A 21,539-nucleotide genomic window follows, 5' to 3' on the forward strand; every position below is an offset into this window, starting at 1 on the left:
GCTGACACGCAGGATCTAGTTCCCTGACCAGGGATTGATCCCGGGCCCCCTGCAATGGGAGCATGGAGTCTTAACCGCTGGACCACCAGGGAAGTCCTTATACATGGATTTTTGACTGCGTGTGTATATGAAGGTCAGCGTCCTTAACCTCTGTGTTGTTCAAGGGTCAACTGTATGTAAATTTCTAAAAAGTGTAAACTAATTAGAGACAGAAAACTGATTGTTGGCTGCTTAGAGGGGGACAGGGCGGGAGGACAAAGGAGCCAGGGAGATTTTTGGGGTGATGGATGTGCTATCTTGATCGTGGTCATGGGCTCCTGGGTGCTTGCATGTGTCACAACTCATCCGATCACACACTTCAAATAAGTGCCATTTATAGTGTATTGATTACACCCAATAAAGCTGTTTAAAACAAAGCATGTGGATTATGAAAGGACCCAATTCCCCAGGAGCACAACTTTTAAAAACCTCTTGCTTTCTTTTCAAAATGCCCAATCCTCAAGCCCGGCCACCGAGTTCCTTGGATGCCACTGCAATGAGATGGCTGGGAATCTATGAACTTGTCTGTGTTCAGAGGTGCCAGGTGGTGCCGCCCACCTGATCGTCCCCCGGAAACTATGAGAGGTAACTGCAGGATGTTCCTGGGCAGCCCCACGAGGCTGTGGAGGGTGGGTAGTTTATGCACTTCCAAGCCTGGTGAGAGAGGCAGGAGCCCAAACTGTAGATCTGCACCTTAATCACGGCCACATGAACGCACGTGTGTGCTTGTGAACATACGTGTACAAATGTGAGCACACGTGCAGACACGGACACGCATGGTTGAATACACACTCTCATATGACCGTGCTCACACATGCACGCACACAAACGTGGACACACATGCACGAACAGAATTTCATTTGAACGCACCCACATTCATGTGCGTGAACACACACACGCGCGCGCACACACACGCGCGTGCACACACACGCGTGCAGACCCAGGGCCTCAGGCAGAGCCTGCACCTCTGTGACACGCACTCGTGGAGACACGGCTCACGGGAGCCACAACTTCTGGGGGCATGTTCCAGCTCAAGGACCAGGGGCTTTGGATGGTCTCACGCCCAAGCTGCCTGGATGCAGGCGCCAGAAAGGTCACAGGGATGCGCCTGCTTTCTCCTCCCAGCGGACACCGAGCCGGGCTGAGCGAGAAGCCATCAGGGCCCAACCACGTGATCTTGCTCGCGGGGCCTCTGTTACCTGCCCTGACAAGGGTCTGGTTGACGCTTGGACAGGCTGAAGCCTGTGTGGCCCGCTGAGCTCTGTGCTGCCCCACATCCTCCAGGGCTCGCTGATCATGAGGCACCCTTGGAGCCCACGGGGGACTTCTACAGCTCTGGGCCCCTTGGTGGGAGGAGCAGGTGACTCCATACTCTTGAGACCCGGGGCCATGGGGGCAGTCACAGGTCCAGCCAATGCACACCCCACCCCCAGGCCAGGAGGAAGTACTAATAGATAAGCCTTGCTCAAGGGGCCTGTTGACCACTGGAGCTGCAGGGAACGGGCCGGCCAAAGAGAAGGGGTGGGGCAGGGTGGACACCAGCTGGGGGCCCTCACAGGAGTCCCCGCAGGGCCCACCTGACCCACCCTGCAGCAGCTGGCCCTCCAGTCATCATAGCCCACCCAGGCCCACCACATCTGCATCCTGGGAAACTCCTCCCTGCACCGCCTGTGGGGCCCTCCCCACGCCCAGCCAGCCTCACCTGGTCCTGCACCCCAGGGAGCCTGCACTCTCCTCTCAGAGTGGTTCCCTTTTCCCCCTTCCAGGGAGAGGACGCTCCCACTGAAATAGCTCATGGGCCTGAAAACCGGAGACACTAGTAAATCCTTCTCCAGCCCAGGGTCGAGTTCCCTCCTGGCTTCCACGCAGGCTGGAGCTGGCCCTTCCTGCTCCCACCCGTCCCTCAGTCCGCTATGACTGCATGCAGTAGAAACCACTGCTCCCCTCTCCAAAGATGCCACAAAGCTCCTGCCAATCATGCCTTTCCTGGTCCTGCTCACTTGCTCTGCAGCCGTGGGGACCAGGTGTCACCTGGACTTGCGCCTGGAGCCCATCCACCCTGTTGCACTCCCCCATCAGGGGCTAAGCTCGCGCCCAGGGACGCCCACCCCACCTCCAGCCCCAAACACCCAGGGTGTTTGTTCCCTGCGTCTCCCACTGACCACATCCTGTCTGCTGTCCCCAAAACAGCCTTCTCTTCTCACCAGGAGGTCAGGAGGGCCCCCGAGAGACCCCTGTCTCCATCCTCTGGGCCACTGCAGGGCAGCGCCAGGAAGCATTGGTCTAGGTGTGGGTGTCCCAACACAGAGCCCCTCGGGGACCCCCTCTGGCCAGCCCTCAGCCCCCGGCCATCAAGGCCCATACAGCACAGCCCCTCTCTGGTAGATTGGCTGCTGCAGGGAGCAGTTCTCGGACATACGCTGGCTGTTCCCCACCCAGCCAGGTCCAGGCTTGCAGGCCCCCTCCAGTCACGGAGAAGCTGCCCAAAGCCCCCAACCCACAGGGGGAAGTCTGCTTCCCCCAGCCCGGGATGCATCCCCATGAGACACTGACCAGGCCATCACCACGGGCCTGGCACCCTGCCCTCCCCTTCCCTCCCCTGCATCTCAGACGGGGGCCGGCCCCAACTGCTGCCTCCTTCCAGTGCCATCCGTGTCCCCTGTCCTCGTCCTCAGGTTGGAATGCCCCTCGGACCCCTCCACCAGATCCCAGGCAGCTCTGTTCCCAATGCGGATGTACCCTCTTAGACCCAGAGACTCCTCATTCTACAGGTGGCACCACTTGAACCTACACACTGGGCTGATCTGATCCACTCTACATCCTCACTATGAAGGCCCCTGACCCCTTCTGCCAAAGTGACTTCTGGAGAGGCCCACCCAAGTGAGCGGTCTGCCCGGGGTAGCCTGAGAAGTGCTGCCTCAAAGCATCCTCACTGGCACCGAGGATCAATATTTTTCTCAACCCATGGCCATCAGTGGGCACAAAAGAGCATTCTGTCACTTATAATCCTCTGTCAGGCTGGGTTTTTTGAGAATTCACTGTATTCAGTAATGATTTTTCTGTTTCTGGAAGCTGTTCATGTCAGTTGCCCTTTTTTTCCCACTGAACCATGCCTACCTATCTCATTGATTTGGAGGCACTCTTTGTATAGAAAGGGTATTAACTCTGTGACGTCTGACGAATCTAATTCATACAGATTTACTTTTGTGTATGGTGTTTTTTGATAAAATTCTACATTTTCCAGGCAGTCCGATCTGTGGGTCATTTGTTTCATGATGTCTATCGCACATTCCCCTCCCAGAGCTGATGAACATGGAACCACACTCTGTATTCCCCTCCCTCCCTGGACTTACTCTTTACATTTCAGTCTTTATCCATCTGGAAATTATACTGGAGGGTGTGAGAGTTTCCTAGGGCTGCTGTGACAGAATACTATAAACCAGGTGGCTTAAAACAAGAGAAATGTACTGTCTTGCATTTCTGGATGAGTCCAAAATCAAGGTGTGGGCAGGGCTGGCTCCTTCTGGAGGCTCTGAGAATGAAACCGTCCCATGACTCTCCTGGCTTCCGGTGACCCTTGGCTTGTAGGTGCATCACTCCGATTTCCTGGCCCAACATCACATGGAGGCCTTCTCTGTCTCTGTGTCCTCCCCTCTTCTTATAAAGACACCAGTTATTGGATTCAGGATGAAGCCACCCTGAGATCTTTACATCTGCAGACACCTTATTTCTAATCAAGGTCACATCCTGAGGTTCCGGGTAGAATGAATTTTGGGGCACACCAGTCAACCCGGTACAGTATGGGAAGTGCAAGGAGAATCCAGATGGTCTCCAAAGAGTGAAGCAACTGTTTTAATGCTTTTTCTTAAAGAATCTGTCTCTCCCCAGACCAGGGAGGCTCCTTTGTTAAAGATCATACGTTAAGTTATGTTACACACGCGGGTCTGCCTCTGGGCTGTTGATACCTGCGTGGTGCCATACTGTGATTACTACAGCTTCATGGGATGTCCTTAAACAGTGACATCTCTCTTGGAGGAGCTCAGATGTTTTCTCTGGCTTCTAAGCACGCCTTCCTCACAGAGTCTTAACAGAGTCTGAGACCTGGAAGCCAGTCATGCTGTGGCTTAAGGTCCTTTCCACAAGTGGATATGAAACCTGCACCCCAAGAATCCCCAGATTGTGTCTGGAATGAAAGGAAGCAGGTCTGGGACTGAGGAACTGGGGGCCCTGGGTTCCCAGGGGGGATAGCTCGGCGAAGTGGCAATTGCATGCTGCAGCCGTGTGTTGGGGGCAGCGGGTCCTGAAAACCCGTGTGTCCGTCTTTGAGCCAAACCGCCTCTTCAAATGCTCCGAAGTTAAAATGCCTGTTCTGCCTTCTGACTAATATTAGCTCACGGAAGCACACGCAATGTGATGAGGAAGCAAAACCTGTCCCTAAACTGATAGGATCCGTCTACCTGGAACTCATCGGAAAACTATGCCCTCATCACAAAATGGAAACCAATTTGGCAGACTATAAAATTCCTGTATGAAAGAGCCAAAAAGGTGGAAGGAAAATGCCCATCAAAGGATGAGTGGATATGGGACTTCCTTGCTGGTCCAGTGGTTAAGACTCCGAGCTCCCAATGCAGGGGGCCCGGGTTCGATTCCTGGTCAGGGAGCTAGATCCCACATGCATGCTGCAACTAAGAGTTCGCATGGTGCAACTAAGAGATCCCACATGTCACAAAGAAGATCCTGCACGTGGCAACAAAGATCCCGAGTGCCGCCACTAAGACCTGGAGTAGCCAAATTAAAAAAAAAAAAAGGATGAGTGGATAAACAAAATATGGTCCACCCACCCAGTGGAATATTACTCAGCCATAAAAAGGAACGAAGTGCTGACACACCCTACAATGTGGATGAACCTCCAAAACATCAGGCTGAGTGAAAGAAGCCAGATACCAAGTATGATCCCATTGACGTGAAACGTCCAGAATAGGCAAATCCACAGAGACAGAAGGCAGATTAGTGGTTGCCAGGGGCTGGGGGAGGGGGAATGAGAGAGACTGCTGATGGGGACAGGGTTTCCTTTTGGGGTGATGGGAATGTTCTGGAACTAGATAGAGGTGGTGGCTGCACATCACTGTGAATCTAAATGTTACTAATGGCCAATCTTCTGTTCACGATAAAATGAATTCCCGCTGAAAAACCTGAACATTGAAAAATTAAAAAGACTTTTGCAAAGGCCATACTGGTGTCCTTTCAGCGCTTGGAGGGGATGTGAGCCTCAGTTCAGGGCCCTTCTCTCATGCTCTCAGAGAAAGGAGGCACAGGGAAGAGGGGGAGGCAACCAAAAATTCGGCCCTTGGGGTGAGTGGACAAATGTGAATGAGCCGTTCTCAAGGCCTGGCCAAGGTCTCATGCATGAAAAAGTGAGGTTCTGCCGATCAGCTTGGCGAATGATTTGGAATTGCCTGGAAAATAAGGAGGACGGGGGCCTCCAAAAAGTGTAGCATAGCCGCTTCGTTTATATAAGGCCATAATTTGAAGCCACATGTTTATTGGATGAAATCATCCTCAAGTTAAAAGGAGAAGGCCGGCGTTACAGCAGAATCAGTTAGGAGACACCGTTTAGAAGTCAGCACGTTTCCACTTTTCCACACGTGTTTCCTTGAGCCTGCTGGGATTTTTTTTAGGAAATGATCACATGAAGTTATTGGAAAGATGGACATGCTGAGAAATAGCTACAAAAGAAGTATGTTTCTCAGTCTTGGCAGCTCAGAGCTGGAGAACAGCTTAGGGTTTAGGTTGGGTGAGGGGGGGATGCGGCCACAGGCCACGGAACGTCCGGAGCCCCCAGAAGCTGGAAGGGGCAAGGAAGGGTCTCTCCCCGGAGTCTCTGGAGAGTCACGGCCCTGCTGATGCCTTGGTTTTGGACTTCTGGCCTCCAGAGCTGCAAGGGAATCAATTTCTATTGTTTAAGCCACTCAGTTTGTGGTACCAATTTACGGCAGCCCCAGGACACGAATCCAGGGGTCTGGTGCAGAAGATACTGGATGCTCTGATTGAGGCCATGGTCAGGAACGGCCACCACCTCTCTTTTGCCTTACTTAAATATCCCTGGAGAAGCCCACCCCAAACACCCTCTCATGACTGTCCCTTACTTCCCTAATTCGTCCCCCTAGGCCTTCCAGTCTGGCCCAACCGGTCTGAGTCCTAGAGAAAGCTCTTCCTCCAGGCAAGTGCTGGGGCAGCCTGGTCCATTCACCTGTCCCTGAGGCTGATCCCTCCCTCTCCTTGGGGTCTGCGGCTATGTCCCCAACGAGGCTGTCTTCTTTCAAAGTCTGTCCAGTCAACAAATGTTTCTCCACTGCCCACACCCCACCCCGGGCCAGGCCAGGCTGGCAGCAAAATAGAGTAAGAATGTGGCAGTGTCTGGCCTTCAGGGAACTTGACAAATCAACCCACCAGAGAAGAGGCATTTCCAACAGCAATAGTGCTTTGGACAGGAAAAATGCAGTGTGTTCATGCAGCAGCTCTCAATGGGCTGGGGACTGGGGGGGGGCAATTCTGCCCTACCCCATGGGACAGTTGGCAATGGCTGGAGACATATTTGGTTGCCACCACTATGGGGGGGAGGGGAGGTGCTTCTGGCATCTGGTGGGTGGAGGCCAGGGATGCTGCTCAACACCCTACAATGTGCAGGACAGGCCCCCACAGCAGAGAATCATCTGGCCCTGGACGTCAGCAGTGCCGTCATGGGGACAGAAACTGACCAGAGCAGGGTGGGCACTTTGGATTAACCAGGAGGCGGGAAGGCGCTCAGAGGACATAGTTGCCGAGGCCTGCGCAGTGAGACAGGATGGACGGGCTGAGCTTGGAGATGGCGGCCCAGGCGAGGGTGGTGAGCGCCATGGGCAGGGGCAGCTGGGGCTGGCCTCAGAACAAGGGGACCAGTGTGGCCGGCAGGAGGGGGAAGGGCCGAGGTCAGGAAGGTCAGATCCCACAGGGCCTTGTGAACATGGGAAGGAGTCCGGATTTTCATGCAAGTCTGATGGGGAACCCTGGCTGGTTGGAGACAGGGAGGACCGAGACATGAGTGACATCAGGAAGGGATCAGCCAAGCCTAGTGCGGCAGGCAGACCGGGGTGGGAGGCAGGTATTCGGCGGCTCCTGCAGGTGTGGGTTGCGGGGACGGATGGTGGTTCGGGTCAGGCCCATGGGACACAGGTAGGTTCTGGTTACAAGGGGAAGGCAGAGCCGCGAGGCCCTGTGGGGGGCTGGGCTCCGGGTCCTTCCCTGTTGACCATTAGGCTCATAAAGACATGGAAAGTAGCCTGGGAAGTGGATCTGGGCGGGCAGAGGAGAACCCTCTGGGACCCTCCTCTCCAATGACACGGTCCACCTGTCATCACGCCCCGGTGGAAAGTCACCTTGAGAACCTTATACGGGCAGAGCTGCGGTGACAACACACAAAAGCCCTGCCTGAGACCAGATTGAGCAGCTCCCGGAGAACAAGGGAACACTGCTTGGCTTTTAAAGGCAGTTCAGATCCCCGGGTAGGGCTCTGGAGGCTGCTGTGCCAGCCCGGTCACTGGGGGCTGGGTGTGACTCTTCTCCTAGGGGACACCTGGCAATGTCTGGAGATAGTTTTGGTTGTGACAACTTGGGGGGCAGGTGCTACTGGCATCTGGTGGGTGGAGGCCAGGGACGCTACTCAACACCCTACAATGCACAGGACGGTCCCCACCACAGAGCATGATCCAGCCCCAGACGTCACCAATGCCAAGGCTGAGAAAGCATGCTTTAAATAAATAAGAAAAATGTCTGCACAGTTCAGGGTCTCCCCAGGGCCTCACAGGCACACAAGATGTTAGCATGATTCCAAGCCCATGTTCACCTGACTACACAATATTTAGAAGGAGGGATCAAGAGAGGGAGCTGGCCTTGTGGGGTGACTGCCCCAGCTGTTGGGGCCTAGGGCCATCTGCCCCCGTTCAGGCCACTTTCTCCACTCCAGATACCCTGTTCCTTAGCTTCCCCACCTTCATCCTCTCCTCTCCCTGCTAAACCAGGGGGCAGACTCCCTCGAGACCACCAGGAGGAAAGGGACCAGCCCCCTGAGGGTCTGTGGGCCAGCCTACGCTCTTACACTTTCTTTGTGTCATGCGTTCTGATAAACAGCATCTCCGCGTGACAGCCCAGGACTCCGGTGATCTTCCCAAGCAGTGGCCTTGGACGCTGGCATGCTTGCCAGGAAATGAAAGCCCCAGGTGCGTCCCCAGGATCTGAGAAGCAAAATCTCAAAGTCTCCTCTGGGCTCACCAGGTTCCGTCCACCCTCGAATGGGATGGAGAGGCTCTGAGAGATGAGTAGGAAGATCGTGGCAAAGCCCCGGGGGGTCCTGATGCTGACGCTGTCCTGCTTTCGTTTGCGAGAAAGCAGCAGCAGTAGCAATGGCCTTGGAGGCAGATGACCATGCCAGGGCTCTTGGGCCTTCCTCTTCCTCCATCAGCCAGCTCAAGCCAGGCCTAGGCTCCCATTCCAAGCTCGCTGCTGCCGGGTACTTCATGGCCCTCCCCGGGCTGGTAAACTGACTTCCGTGGACATGACTGCTGGCCGGACATCTGTGCTCTAAGCAGAGAGATGAGGGCTATTCCCGCTCCCTCAGTATCCCTGAGAGCCAAATCTGCACCTGGCTTGTTAACGCTTTTTGCGGAATGACTTTCAGATTTTCCAGAAACTTCTTTTGTCTCATCACCTGTGGCAGCAGCCGGTCCCAAAGTCACTTTGTTCCATGAATGGGTTGTTTTTGGACTCCCCTCTTGACCCTGGCAATACTGAGGACACGGACCCCCGTACACCCCAATTATAAACATTGGCCGGCCCCTGGGCGGGCACACACTGTCTCCCAGGCCTGGCTCTAAACACACCCCTTGTGAAGTCCCATGAGGTCTGCTCCCCCTGAGTCCTGTTCTTGCCTCTGTATTGTCATCCCAAGTATAAGGACCTGTACAAGATCTGGAAAATTCCCTAACAGGGCACTTCCAAAGTTGACATGGCCAACCTGCCTATCTACCCTAAAATGTTTATTTAAATGAATGAGACAAAACTAAACGAACTTATTCTCTATAAGTACCATTATTTATTGAAAATTCCCTCACTAAATAAAAATGAAATCTGTCTCCTACCCAGTGTTACAACCTGAATTGTGTGCCCGCCCCCTACCCCCCCAATTCATTATGTTGAAGTCCTACTTCCCAGAACCTGAGAATGTGACTGTATTTGGAGACAAGGCCTTTAAAGAGGTGATTCGGTTAAAAGGAGGTCATTAGGGTGGGCCCTGATCCAAAGGGACAATCAGACACGGACTCACACAGAAGTAAGGTGAAGACTCACACAGAGGTGAAGACTCAGGCATTGACAAGCCAAGGAGGGAGGCCTGAATGCCTCCTTCCCCTGTGGCCTTTGGAAGGAACCAACGACTCAGGGAGAAGACAGCCATTGACAAGCCAAGGAGGGAGGCCTGAATGCCTCCTTCCCCTGTGGCCTTTGGAAGGAACCAACCCTGCCCACACCCTGATTTGGACTTCTGGCCCCCAGATCCATGAGACAATACATTTCTGTTGCTTAAGCCACCTAGCCTGTGGTACTTTGCTACGGCAGCCCCAGGAAACTTGCACACGCGGCAGTGACAGTCATGAAATGCCTGGAGCTGGCTTCCCTCTTGCACACACAACCCTAAGAAACGGGGCAGAGCTGGGATGTAAACGAATGAGTCAGACCAGGACAGCTTATTCATTGCTCCGACTAAGCCACAGGCCGAACCCTTGAATCACTACTTTATTTATCATCGGGGCTCGGGCTCAGAGTCTCAATGAGGAAATGAGTAGAACCCAAACTCATCGGCTGAGTTTTTGAGACATGCCTAATCTCCAAGGCTCTTTCTGGGCCAACATGAAAAAAAGCAAAGAGGTGAAGTGATGGGCTCTGCACCTCGGCTGGCAGTGCGCTGGCTCATTGGGGGCCCGGCGGTGCTCAGACAGAGCCCTTTGTTCTGTCCCTCCGTCTCCGGGACGAGGGCAGAGAGAAGGGCCTGTCTTGCTCGGCGGGGAGGCCGAGCAGGGGCTGCCTGGCACAGTTGGTTGGGGATGCTGGGTGCACAAAGGGCTGGTGGATGGGGACTGGGGGGAGGGCAGCATCCAGAAGGGGTCAGACGGCCCCAGAATGTGCGGTTTCCTCCCCTGGAGTTAAAGCAGCAATGTCACGGTCGCGAACAAGCAGAGGAGGACACATGAACAGCAAAACTTAGTCTGTGCTTGAGGATGGACTGGCGTCTGTAGCCAAGAGGGCAAACGGGAGAAGATAACGTGGCTTCAAGAGCCACAGTGATCTGGGGCTACCTCCAAAGTAGCTCTTTGAGAGGAGAATCTGATACCTCTAATCTCGGAAGAAAAGCAACAATTTGTTCCGAGACAAGGACGGTTCCTGCAGAAATCCAGGTCAGTGGGAAGACAAAGAAGAGACAGACAATGGCATCTGCTGTGCCAGCGAGTGATGACGGCCCCAGCTCACCTCCTCTTCCTCCTCTGCTGAACATTCTCAGGGCATGTTCTCTAACTCCCCCTCAGTCAATTCCCAGTGGTGTCTCCTTTTTATCAGGACTCCAGATTAAGAACCGAGTGGATGGCAGAATTCAATTGCTGGCCTCTTTTCCCCACGCCTACCCTTGGCAGCAATTTGCTGGGAGCCAAACAAACACCAAAGACCCACTGAGGCAATGGTGGGCCTGGAGCGGGAACCAGATTTTACTACAGAGCAGTGCTCCTGTCCCCCAGGGGACACACAGCCATGTCTGGGGACATTTTTGGTTGTCACAACTTGGGGTGGGTTGTACTATTGGCATCTCGTGTGTGAAGGCCAGGGATGCTGCTCGACACCCTATGATGCACAGGGTGGCCCCACAGCAAAGCATGACCCGGCCCCAGATGTCAATGGTGCTGCAGTTGAGAAACTGCTCTAGCAATTTGGTCTTCGCCAAAGTGAGGTTACTAATGATCCTTCGTACTTCTAGAAAGCACAGGGAGACATCTCTGAAGTCGTCACCTGCCTGAGCCTAGTTTCTATATCGAGAAAATAGGAACTGCAATCCCCTTGCTGCTGGTTGGCAGAATAAAAGAGTTGGGTATAAAAGCATCTATCACAGAAGATGCTCAATAAAGTGCTGCACATGGACGTGCTTATGTGGTTCCCTCTTCCCCACTTGGTTTAACACCTCTATATCCTTCAAGGCTTGGCTTAGGGCCAGCCACCTCTCCTGAGGAAACTTGCTGGAAACCCCCATGCCCTGAAGCTTGTGCTGGTCGTTCCTGATTCTGTCCCCACAACTTCTTGTGCCACCTCTGTTGCTGCACTGACCAACTACTCTGAACTCCATTATTCCTGTTGGGGAGGGCGGCCTACTTAGAATGTCCCTCCCCCAGGGCACAAGGGCTCATCTCTGCCCCTGGGACCCAGCCCACAGCACCTTGCATGATCAGCCCTTGCTTCACTGAACTGGGTCCACCCAAGACACACAACTTCAGGGAGACAAGGAAAGCGAAGCGGCAAGTTAACAAGCCTCTGTTGGGGATAGAAGACAGATCCTACAGTGAAACAGAATGGGGAGATTCCCAAGCCCGCACCTGCTTCACCAAGTCACAGGCCTGGACCTGAGGGAGGGTCTCACCCAGGGATTTCCAGCCAGAAGGACGCAGCTGAAACCCTGGGAACAGGTATGATGTGCAAAAGCACATTTGGCACTGCAATTTCCCACGTGAAAGATAAGGAAGCAGTAAGATAATCATATTTGGATATAAACTGTAGGACGGAAAGCCCAAAAGTGGATCACCGCGGTGGGGATTCACCTGTTGGGGGCTGCATAAAACTAGACAGGACTGTGTGCTGGAGACCCCAAGGTTGGGTTTCAAAGTTGCAGAACACTGATTAGGCCAATCCATTCATTTTGCAAGTAAAGAAACAGACAAAGAGACTTGACGGAGGTTAGGACCCCCAACACAAGACCTTCCAAGACAGCCTGCCTGGCCACGCTCCTGGAGGAAGGAGACAACAGCAGGGCTGTGGAACCAGAAGATTCTGGTCCAGTTCATGGTGGGGGGGGAGAGGGGGAGGGGGAGTGTCCCAGCCAGGGCAGACCCATACTCTGAACCAGCACGAAGCATGACTGTGGGCTCTAATCATGTGTTCTGGGGCAAGCGAGGCTGAGAGTCTCACTTACGGAAGCTTCCATAAGGGCCAGGACATTCTCGAAGTGAAAGGGGTGGTTATCTTTCTGTGGCCCTCTTTACATTCAAGCTATCCAGACTCGTGTCCTGAACGCACTATAAACCCAGGCTCCCTGGCCCTTCTAGCAGGTCCCAGACAAGGATCCCCAGGGTCAGGAAAGAAGAGAAATTAATGCTGATCAAAACGGTTGAGAGCAAGGCCCTCCCCAGAGCCAGGCCCATCAGACAACTTTCCAGCTGCCCATGTCACCTCCCACTGCTCCTGGATGCCTTAAGCGTTAGGAGACTCCAAGACCAGAACATACCTCAGGAAGGTAGGAGCTGGGACCCTCCAACTGTAAGGCACAATGTCCCCACCAGCTCCCACCTCAGACAAAGAGGTGTCGGAGAAGCTTTCCCTTAAAGACTCCTGGCCTACAAGGCGCCTGCCTGCGGCTACCGTGCCTCTCCCAGGCTGAGCTCACAGCCACCGGGGGACAGATTTCCTGTATGTCGTTTTACCCATTTAAGTCCAAGGATGCAACTCGGAGGAGGTGGTGACAGCCTAGCACATGCGGCTGTGTGCGCATCCACCCCCGCCCCCTCTGAAACCCAGTTCCGGCCCCATAGCTGGGGTGGGGGGTGCCCAAGAGCTCCTTCCTTGCTCCCTAGAATCCCCAGGCTCTAGCCAGTCCGCTCTTAGGAGGACAGTGCTGGGTTTTCAAGTCCTGAATACCGCCCAGAAGGCGCTGAAACTAGCCTGGGTCACCCAGCAGTTGAGGGTGAAGTCAGGGATAAGATGAACCAAGAGGGTAAGACGGGCCCCCAAATCTCCATGGTCTGCACCCCAATGACTGAACGGGGCCATTCTAATCCTTTCCTTTCCTCCCCTCCTCCCCAGGCTATCCCTGGACCAGACTTCACTTCTTGCCATGGCTTCTACCCCCCTTCTGCCTCCCCTCCCATCCCCCATTTCCCCTCTTACCAATTCGGCCGGCCACCGCACCAGTGGATTCAGAGCCCCTCACATTTATCCAGTACCCACTGAGTCCCAGGCGCTGCCTTCCCTCAGGCACCATTCCTCTACCTCTTCACCGTAGGCAGATGCCCCCCAGGCCGTCCTGCACCGTTCCCCCCCAATCGCACCCCAGCTGTTCCCCCACCGGCCTTGCTCCTCTCAACCCCCAGCCTGGGCCTCTCAACCCCGCCTCCTTGCTTCTCCCCCTCCCAGCCCCGTTTCCTGCGACCCCCCAACTACCACTTAAGCCACGTCCTCTTCAGAGAAGCTGCTCAAAGCCACAAGATCTGCCTCCACACCCGCCCAAAAACTCCCTCACCAGGCCCATCACATCAACTTTCTCCTTCATCGTCCCGTTCCCACTCCGTCTCCTGCAAACTCTCCACGACCCCCAAGCTCCTTCCCGCCTCCTCGACCCCTGCTTTCGCGCCCCCCCCAACTAACCCTTAGCCCCGTCCCTCTACAAGGCAGCCCGCCGATGCGAGCTTCGAGATCAAACACTCGACCCGCGGCCGCCCGGCACTCACCTGGGCCTTGGCCGCCGCGCGCCGCCGGTCCCGGCCCGGGTCCCCGCCCGGCAGCCAGCCCGCTGCTCTTCGGGCGCTCCGCCCCACCGCGCCCGCCGCTCCCGCCGCTCCCCTGCGCGCTCCCGCTTCCGGGTTCCGGAGGGGCGGGTCCGGGGGCGTGACTCCAGGGCTCCAAGGGGGCGGAGAAACACGAATCCCCGCCCATCACTTCCGACCCGGCCCCGTCACCGCCCCTTGCCGCTGCTGGGAGAAAACAAGTGTGAGGGGAGGACAGAGAGACGCGCGCGCAGGAGGCGCCCGCTCCGCCCTCAGCCACGCTCTACACGGCCCGCGGCCACCCCTCTTATAGCTTCTCAATATGGCCTGGTCGGGGGGGGGGGCGGGGGGATTCGACTTGAAGAGCCGGCCTTTGAGTTGAAGGCGGGAAAATGGCGGATACCTCGGGGCGTGGTGCTGGGTGAGTTGAGGCGCCGTGGGTCTGGATTTACGGGTGCCAGCTGGAGGGCCCTGGTCGAGGGCTGGGGACAGAGGGGCAGCAGAGTTAGGGAGGGAGGGTCCTTGGGGTGAGTCCGGATCTGACTCCTCCAAGAACCACCGAGGATGCGCAAGTTCTGGGAGGTGGGATGAGGCCTTGCGCATGCTCGGGAGCGTGGGCTCAGGACCTCAGGGCGAGTTCGGGTCCCTGGTCAGCCGTTTCGATACGGGGCGATCTCCGGCGAGTGGCTTAACCTCTCCGTGCCTCGCTTTCCTCCGTCGCGAAAGCGGGCTGATGACGCCGCCGTTCAGTTTTGTAGGCCTAGTGTGAGGCTTAAGAGCGTTTAGAATAGTGTCTGGCCCCTAAGTGTGATCCGTCGCTATTACGATTACCGCTTTGTAGTGGACAACTGCTGGACCACTGAAGTATCTCCTTTCATTCTCCCACACGCTTTTTTCTATTCTCCCCATTTACAAATGAGATGATGGAGGCTTAGGGAGGGAAGGTCATTTGCCCAGGCTCACACAGCAAGAAAAAAGGAGACAGACGTCGAACAATGACCTGGTGCCGGGCGTGATTCCTGGGCTTTGTTCATTCTGCCGATGTTTATTGTGCCTGTGCGAATTAAAATTTAGTGGGCCATCTGAAATCACTTGTTTACTCCACAGCCCCTTGTCCTAACTGTGAGATTGACGTTAACCTCTCCGAGGTTCAGGGGAAGTACTTGAGGCTGGAATATATGTAGTGACACCCCAATCCCCACCCCGTGTCCCTGCAGGTTTGGCCTAAGTCCATTTGGTTTGGCTCCAGAGCCCTGGCTCAGACCCCAGAGGGAATCGTTGCTCTGTCGGTTTCCAGCTTTGAGACTCCCCAGGGGTGATCTGTATAAGCCTTGGGTCCTTGTCTGGAAAACAAAGATAAAGCAGGCGAGCAGTTAGGTATTTGTAGGGTGGGGAGGATTCCATGAAGGAGCAGAGCAGCTGGCACGCAGCCAGCATTTGTTAAGTTGCCTCTCCCCACTGTGGCTTGGAGGTGCCCCCTAGCATGGCCTGGGTCTCACGTTGGAGTCGCCAGAGCCCACTACACAGAAGCTGGCTGCAGTGAGCTGAGCAAGGGGACCACCACTGCTGTCACCAGTGGAGCCCATCTTGTGACGACAGCAGGATTTACAGCGCCCAGACCCCTGCCTGGCATCCCGCTCGCCCAGACTGGACACCTGGGAGGCATCCCCGACTCTCCCACACCCACCAGCTGACTAGTCAGTGGTTCCTACTTCATGGGACCCTCTCCTCTATCATGTCAGGCTTCATTCTTCTTTTTAATTGAGGCAAAATGCACATGACGTCAAATTAACCATTGTAAAGCGAGCAATTCGATGGCAATAAGACATTCACAACGTTGTGCGGTCACCACCTCTACCTAGTTCTAGAATATTTTCATCAGCCCAGAAGGAAACCCTGTGTCCATTTGCGGTCACCCTCCATCCTTCATGCTCCTCAGCCTGCTCCTGGTAACCACCAGTCTGCTTTCTGTCTCTGTGGATTTGCCTGTTCTGGACATTTCATATCCATGGAATCATACACCACGTGGCCTTAGTGCCTGGCTTGTTTGACTCAGGATAACATTTTTGAGATTAATTCGTTTCAGCATTATCAGTACTTAATTCCTTTTTAGAACTTAATAATATCCAGGGTCATTATTTCTTATTTATTTATTTATTTATTTATTTATTTATTTTTGGCCGCATTGGGTCTTCATTGCTGTGCACGGGCTTTCTCTAGTTGAGGCTAGCAGGGGCTACTCTTTGTTGTGGTGTGCGGGCTTCTCATTGCAGTGGCTTCTCTTGTTGTGGAGCACGGACTGTAGGCGCACGGGCTTCAGTAGTTGTGGCTCGCGGGCTCTAGAGCGCAGGCTTAGTTAGTTGTGGCACACGGGCTTCGTTGCTCCGTGACACATGGGATCTTCCCGGACCAGGGCTCGAACATGTCCATGTCCCTTGCATTGGCAGGCGGATTCCCAACCACTGCACCACCAGGGAAGCCCCGGGGTTCATTATTTCTCGACAGGAGTTTTGCAGCAGACTTCCATCCCACGCTCCCAATCACTCTTTCACCATGCCAGGGGTCCCCCAACCTTGACAGTGTTGACATCTGGGGTGCGATCATCTCTGTGATGGGGGCCGTCCTGTGCCTTGTAGGGTGTTGAGCAGCATCTCTGGTCTCCACCCACTGAGCCGATAGCAGCCCCCTCTGTTGTGACAATCACAGGTGTCTTCACATGTCGCCAAATGTCTCCTAAGAGTCAGAATTGCCCTCAAGTGAGCACCCCTGACTTATTTGTCTGACAAATATTTATCAAGTGCCTCCTGTCTGCCAGGCTGTTAGGGACTGAATGTTTGTATCATCCCTCACCCCCTCCTCAAATTCAGTCTTCTCCAGCTAAGCCATAGGGCTGATCAGTTCCAATTTCCACATCATTCTCCTCTGCGCCTGTGCCCTTGGTCTTGGTGATCCCTGTCTGGGAAGATCCTTCCTCACGTACCTGAACAAATGGTTCTTTGTCACTCACCCCCAATCCCCACCCCTTTACCTGTCTGGAGTGCTCCCTCTTCACGCTTGCCTGGTCATCCCTCTCCGGGAAGGAGCTTTGTCTGCTGTTCACCTTGTATCCTCAGTGGTATACAGCTGACACACAAACGCCCGACGAATTAATGAGATCGAGACCTTTGAGGTTCGGCAAAAATGCTCGCTCTTCTCACGTAGGTGTTGTCCCCAGGTGACGGGGCTGGGGCTCCGTTTTCCTCCTGCCGTGGAGGCGGCCCCACCTCGCAGAGATGGGCATGGGTGGTGGGTGCTGGGACTCGGCTGTCCCGAGGAAGCCCAGGTTCCTGGCTGGCTTCCCTGAGCTTTCTATCCAACTGCATTAACAAGACCCCTGTTTCCCTCTTTTAGGAAGCCTTCTGCAGGGGGTCCCAGTACTCCTAGCGGCGCTAAGACGAGAGGAAGAAGAATACAAGGTGAGTAAAATTGGAATCTACCTTTTGAAATGGAATCCACTGGAATAAAAACTGATTTTTTCTTCCCCCCCAGTAAGTGCTTTGGGGGAAGAGAAAAACAGGCCAGAGCAGGGAGCTGGGGCTTTACCCCCTTCTAGTCACACCTTTGGGGACCCCAAGTCTGGTTACCCAGCCCTGCAGCCAGGGGTGTGGCAGGACCTGGTGGGGATCATCTAGGGCAGTGGGCCCTTCCGGCCATGGGGGTCACGGGTTGTACCCAGGACTCATCACTTGCAAGTGTGGGTGAGGAGAGTGTGAGCTGAATTCGTTAGGAAACATCAAAGTCTGTTTCTTCTCAGTAAGTGTGTCAGACCCTTGGGGGTGCCCACATATCCGATGTCTACCTGTGGGTCCAGGGTCACTATCAACAGCCCCCCTCGACTCTTGGCAGTGCCCAGTTTGGGGCTGTAGACCCAAGGATCTCCCACATTGTATCTCAAGCCTCTGTTAATGATGAAGTATTTTTTATGCCTGTGCACTAGTGCGGGTCTCAGAGAACTTGGAACAGAATTCCAGTTCCAAATGACTAGAGGTTTATATGCTATAGCATCACAGCATCGCTGGATGATCTGGTCTGTAACATCTGTTATATTTACACAGGGTCTAGTTCTTGGACGCAAATTATATCCTTCATTGTCACATTGCTTCTGTGGAAAATCCACCACTGTTGAAAACAAACAGGTGCATTCTAGTTTTCCAGAAACTTGAAACTGCTTTTCAACTGTGCATGGAACCCAGAGCCTCCTTCCTACCATTTGCTGATGGTACTAGAAAGACCCAATGCAGGATGGTCTCCCCCTCTTGGAACTGGGGGTGTCCTTTGCCCTAATCCTTCACTGGACATCCAGTGGCAGACCCTAGGTGTGGCTCGATTCTCTCCCCTGGACCCCGCCTGGTCCTGGCCTCAACCCTTAGGTGCCTCCTGCCTGAATGTCTGAGCCACGGGCCCTGCAGGCACGGCTCATCCCTGCCTGGGGCACGCCCGGGGCAACCAACACCTCCGTGTCCAGCTCCAGGCAGCCTGTTAACTGTGGTTGTACCTCTTTTCCACTCGAGCTTGCGGCTGCAACCCCCATCTAAAGAAAGATGCAAATTCGGGCATGAAGATAATGTAGTTGAAATCCCAGTGTTGGGACTGAACTGTCAAGGCAGGTGACACTGACCACATCACTCTCCCTAGTAAAAAGTGAGACCCCTGAGCTCTGGGGGCACCTAGGAAAAGTGCAGAATCATGTATTTGACACATTGCTGAGCACCTCCTCCCTGCGAGGTGGTGGAACGTGGCAGCAAGCAAAACAGACAAGAATCCCTACCCTCAGGGGGCTTGCCACCCTGGACACAGGCGGTGAATCAGGAGACATAAGGAGACACAGGGTGTATTGGACAGTGACAGTTGCTGTGGATAAAACAGCAGGATGGGGGTAGCTTCCGGCCTAAGGGAGGGGCTGGGCCGAGCAGAGTCGTGAAGGCGGCAGGGGTGGCATGTGCCCGCTGGCTGGAGGATCAGGTGACACGGGACCTGCAAGGTGTCTGGAGGCACTCACCCTTCACCAGCTAATGGACCCGGAAGACAGCCTGCTGCAGCTGCCAGAGGGCCAGTCAGCCTAGAGGACAGAGTGTCTCAGGAGGGAGGGTGCAGGGCTTCCCTGGTGGCGCAGTGGTTGAGAATCTGCCTGCCAATGCAGTCGACATGGGTTCGAGCCCTGGTCCGGGAAGATCCCACATGCCGCGGAGCAACTAAGCCCGTGCGCCACAACTACTGAGCCTGCGCTCTAGAGCCCGTGAGCTACTAGTACTGAGCCCGCGTGCCTAGAGCCCGTGCTCCGCAACAGGAGAAGCCACTGCAATGCGAAGACCACACACCGCAGCGAGGAGTGGCCCCTGCTCACTGCAACTAGAGAGGGCCCACATGCAGCGACGAAGACCCAGTGCAGCCAAAAATAAATAAATAAAATAAATTTAAAAAAAAAAATGAAGGAGGGTGTAAGTGAGCGCTGTGTGCAGCGCTGCCGCTGGCTCAGAACGAGGACTGAGGAGGGCGGGTGGGCATCAGAGCAGGGAGATCTCCGTGGTCTGGGTGAAAGGAGTTTCTTTGGTGCCGTGGTGACTGTGAGAGCCAGGCTGGGGTGCGGGGGGATTCAAGGGAAGGAGAGAGGAGAAGAGGATCCGGCATGGCAAAGGGGAGCAGAGAAGTGGCGGGGGGGATGAGCAGTGTGACCATTGGAGAGAGGAAGTGGGGTGATACAGGGTGGGGCAGGGGCAGAGGGGTTGCCAGGGCAGCTTCCTAACGGAGTGAGGGCTGGGCTCTAGCACCCAGAGTGGGGGGTTGGTTTTACCCCAAAGCACAGAGGTCTCTCCACATGGGGGGCCCAGGATATGGCCCTGAGGTTGGGAGGCAGCTAGATGCCCAGGTGGGAGGATCTCCTGGGGCTGCTTTTGTCTTCCCAATGAAGTAGGAAACAGGTTACCAGCTGACCAGAGGGATGGCCCGGTGTAGGAAGTGGGCAGGAGGGTCTGGGAGAGGGTGTGGGGGATCAGAACAGAGGACTGTGGATGATCACAGGGGCTGCAGCGAGAGCCCCTGGAGGTTGGGGGGGACACATGGGTTTCCTTCACACACCTTCAGTGCCCCAGGGTCAGGATGGAAGGGCACCTGGGGCTGGGCTGTCACCAAGGGATACAGCCGTGTCCGAGACGAGCGTCGGTGCCTAATGTGTCTCAGGAGAGCGGTCCTGAGCTAGGGGAGGGAGGTGGGGGATGTGAAAGGCAGTACCATGAGTGGGTCATAGATGGGCTTGTGGGGGAGAAGGGCAGTTGGGGTCTTGACCACAGGGAGTGAGTTGGGGAGGGAAGAGGAGGAGAGCAGGTGGCCATCTTTGGAAGATCTTTCTTCTTTTCCCTGCCCTGCCCCTGAGTCCACTTTCTGTTTTGACCTTTGGCACATATTCCTGATCTTCCTTGATCATAGCTCCTGTGGGTCTCTGTGTCTCCGCTTCTAGCCCTGGTGCTTGTATATAGCAGGTATCCTATAAATGTTCTTGCATACAGTAGGTGTTCCATATATGTTCTTTTTAAAAAGCTTTTAAAAGAGAATTTATTATTTACTTATTTTAATTTATTTTTGGCTGTGCTGGGTCTTTGTTGCTGCGCACGGGCTTTCTCTAGTTGTGGCGAGTGGGGGTTACTCTTCGTTGTGGTGCGTGGGCTTCTCATTGCGGTGGCTTCTCTTGTTGCGGAGCACGGGCTCTAGGTGCGCAGGCTTCAGTAGTTGTGGCATGAAGGCTCAGTAGTTGTGGCTCACGGGCTCTAGAGCGCAGGCTCAGTAGTTGTGGTGCACGGGCTTAGTTGCTCCGCAGCATGTGGGATCTTCCCGGACGAGGGATCGAACCTGTGTCCCCTGCATTGGCAGGCGGATTCTTAACCGCTGCACCACCAGGGAACTCCCTCCATATATGTTCTTGCATACAGTAGGTGTCCCATACATGCTTGAGGCTGAGCGGGGAGGGCTGATAGCACCCAGCTCTCGGGGTGGGGGGGTGGGCATCCTACGTGCATGGTGGGTCCTCACAGTCTATGTCATAGTTTTATTATAAACCAACAGTGTGTCCCCCACAGGTGGAAGAGTGGTTGAGTCTCGGTACTTGCAGTATGAGAAGAAAACCACCAGAAAGGTAACATACAATGTACATTTGAAACAGTTCTGAACAGAGTTCTGACGAACTTGGAATTCTGAGACAAGTCACGCTGGCCAGGCACAGCCTGGTCCTGAAAGAAGCATTTTGGGGACTTGGTCCAGTTGCCTTTGGGGCTGTCATGCCCTTCGTGCCAAGGCAGGGATCTCTGTCATGGGTGGCTGATTACTTTGAGAATCTATTTTGCAAAACCATGATCTCTAGTGAATCTTAAAATTATTCCTGTCTCTCAACCCGGTAATTCCTTTCTGGATTCTGTCCTGAAACAATTCTGTCTAATGCCTGGCACGTGGTTACCTGGCCTTGGCTGGTATTGTGAAAAATACCCGTAGGGTTTTAGAGAAAGGGTTTTAGGGGAAAAAAGACATGGCTGAATCACCCAGTGTTACAGGAAGAGTTCAGTGAACTAGCCACACCACAAAAATGATGAAACCATTGAAAATGATGGCATGAAACACTTAACAACTTGGGAACCTGCTTTGTGTGAC

The 21,539-nt window shown here is 54.5% G+C and overlaps 1 protein-coding gene and 1 long non-coding RNA gene across 4 annotated transcripts in view; one reads left to right on the forward strand and one right to left on the reverse strand.

Annotated features, from left to right (window-relative positions):
* The window catches only part of LOC114485118 (unconventional myosin-IXb-like), a 33,191-nt gene extending 19,280 nt beyond the window's left edge, over positions 1-13,911 (reverse strand). For 2 of the 3 annotated variants that reach the window (XM_055083117.1, XM_055083118.1), the window contains exon 1: positions 13,270-13,341. The gene's annotated coding sequence lies outside the window, so the exon portion shown is untranslated. Of the gene's footprint in view, positions 1-13,269; positions 13,342-13,829 lie in introns of those variants that run through there. The other variant, XM_028485797.1, reaches the window with a different exon arrangement.
* Positions 13,912-14,070: 159 nt separating this feature from the next.
* On the forward strand, positions 14,071-21,031 carry LOC114485119 (uncharacterized). The gene is made up of 3 exons (XR_003678599.2): positions 14,071-14,286; positions 17,256-17,320; positions 20,975-21,031. It is a non-coding gene; the product is annotated as an uncharacterized lncRNA (long non-coding RNA).
* The last annotated feature ends 508 nt before the right edge of the window (positions 21,032-21,539 follow it).

This window comes from Physeter macrocephalus, unplaced genomic scaffold (genome assembly GCF_002837175.3).
Source record: "Physeter macrocephalus isolate SW-GA unplaced genomic scaffold, ASM283717v5 random_509, whole genome shotgun sequence".
Classification (NCBI taxonomy): domain Eukaryota; kingdom Metazoa; phylum Chordata; class Mammalia; order Artiodactyla; family Physeteridae; genus Physeter; species Physeter macrocephalus.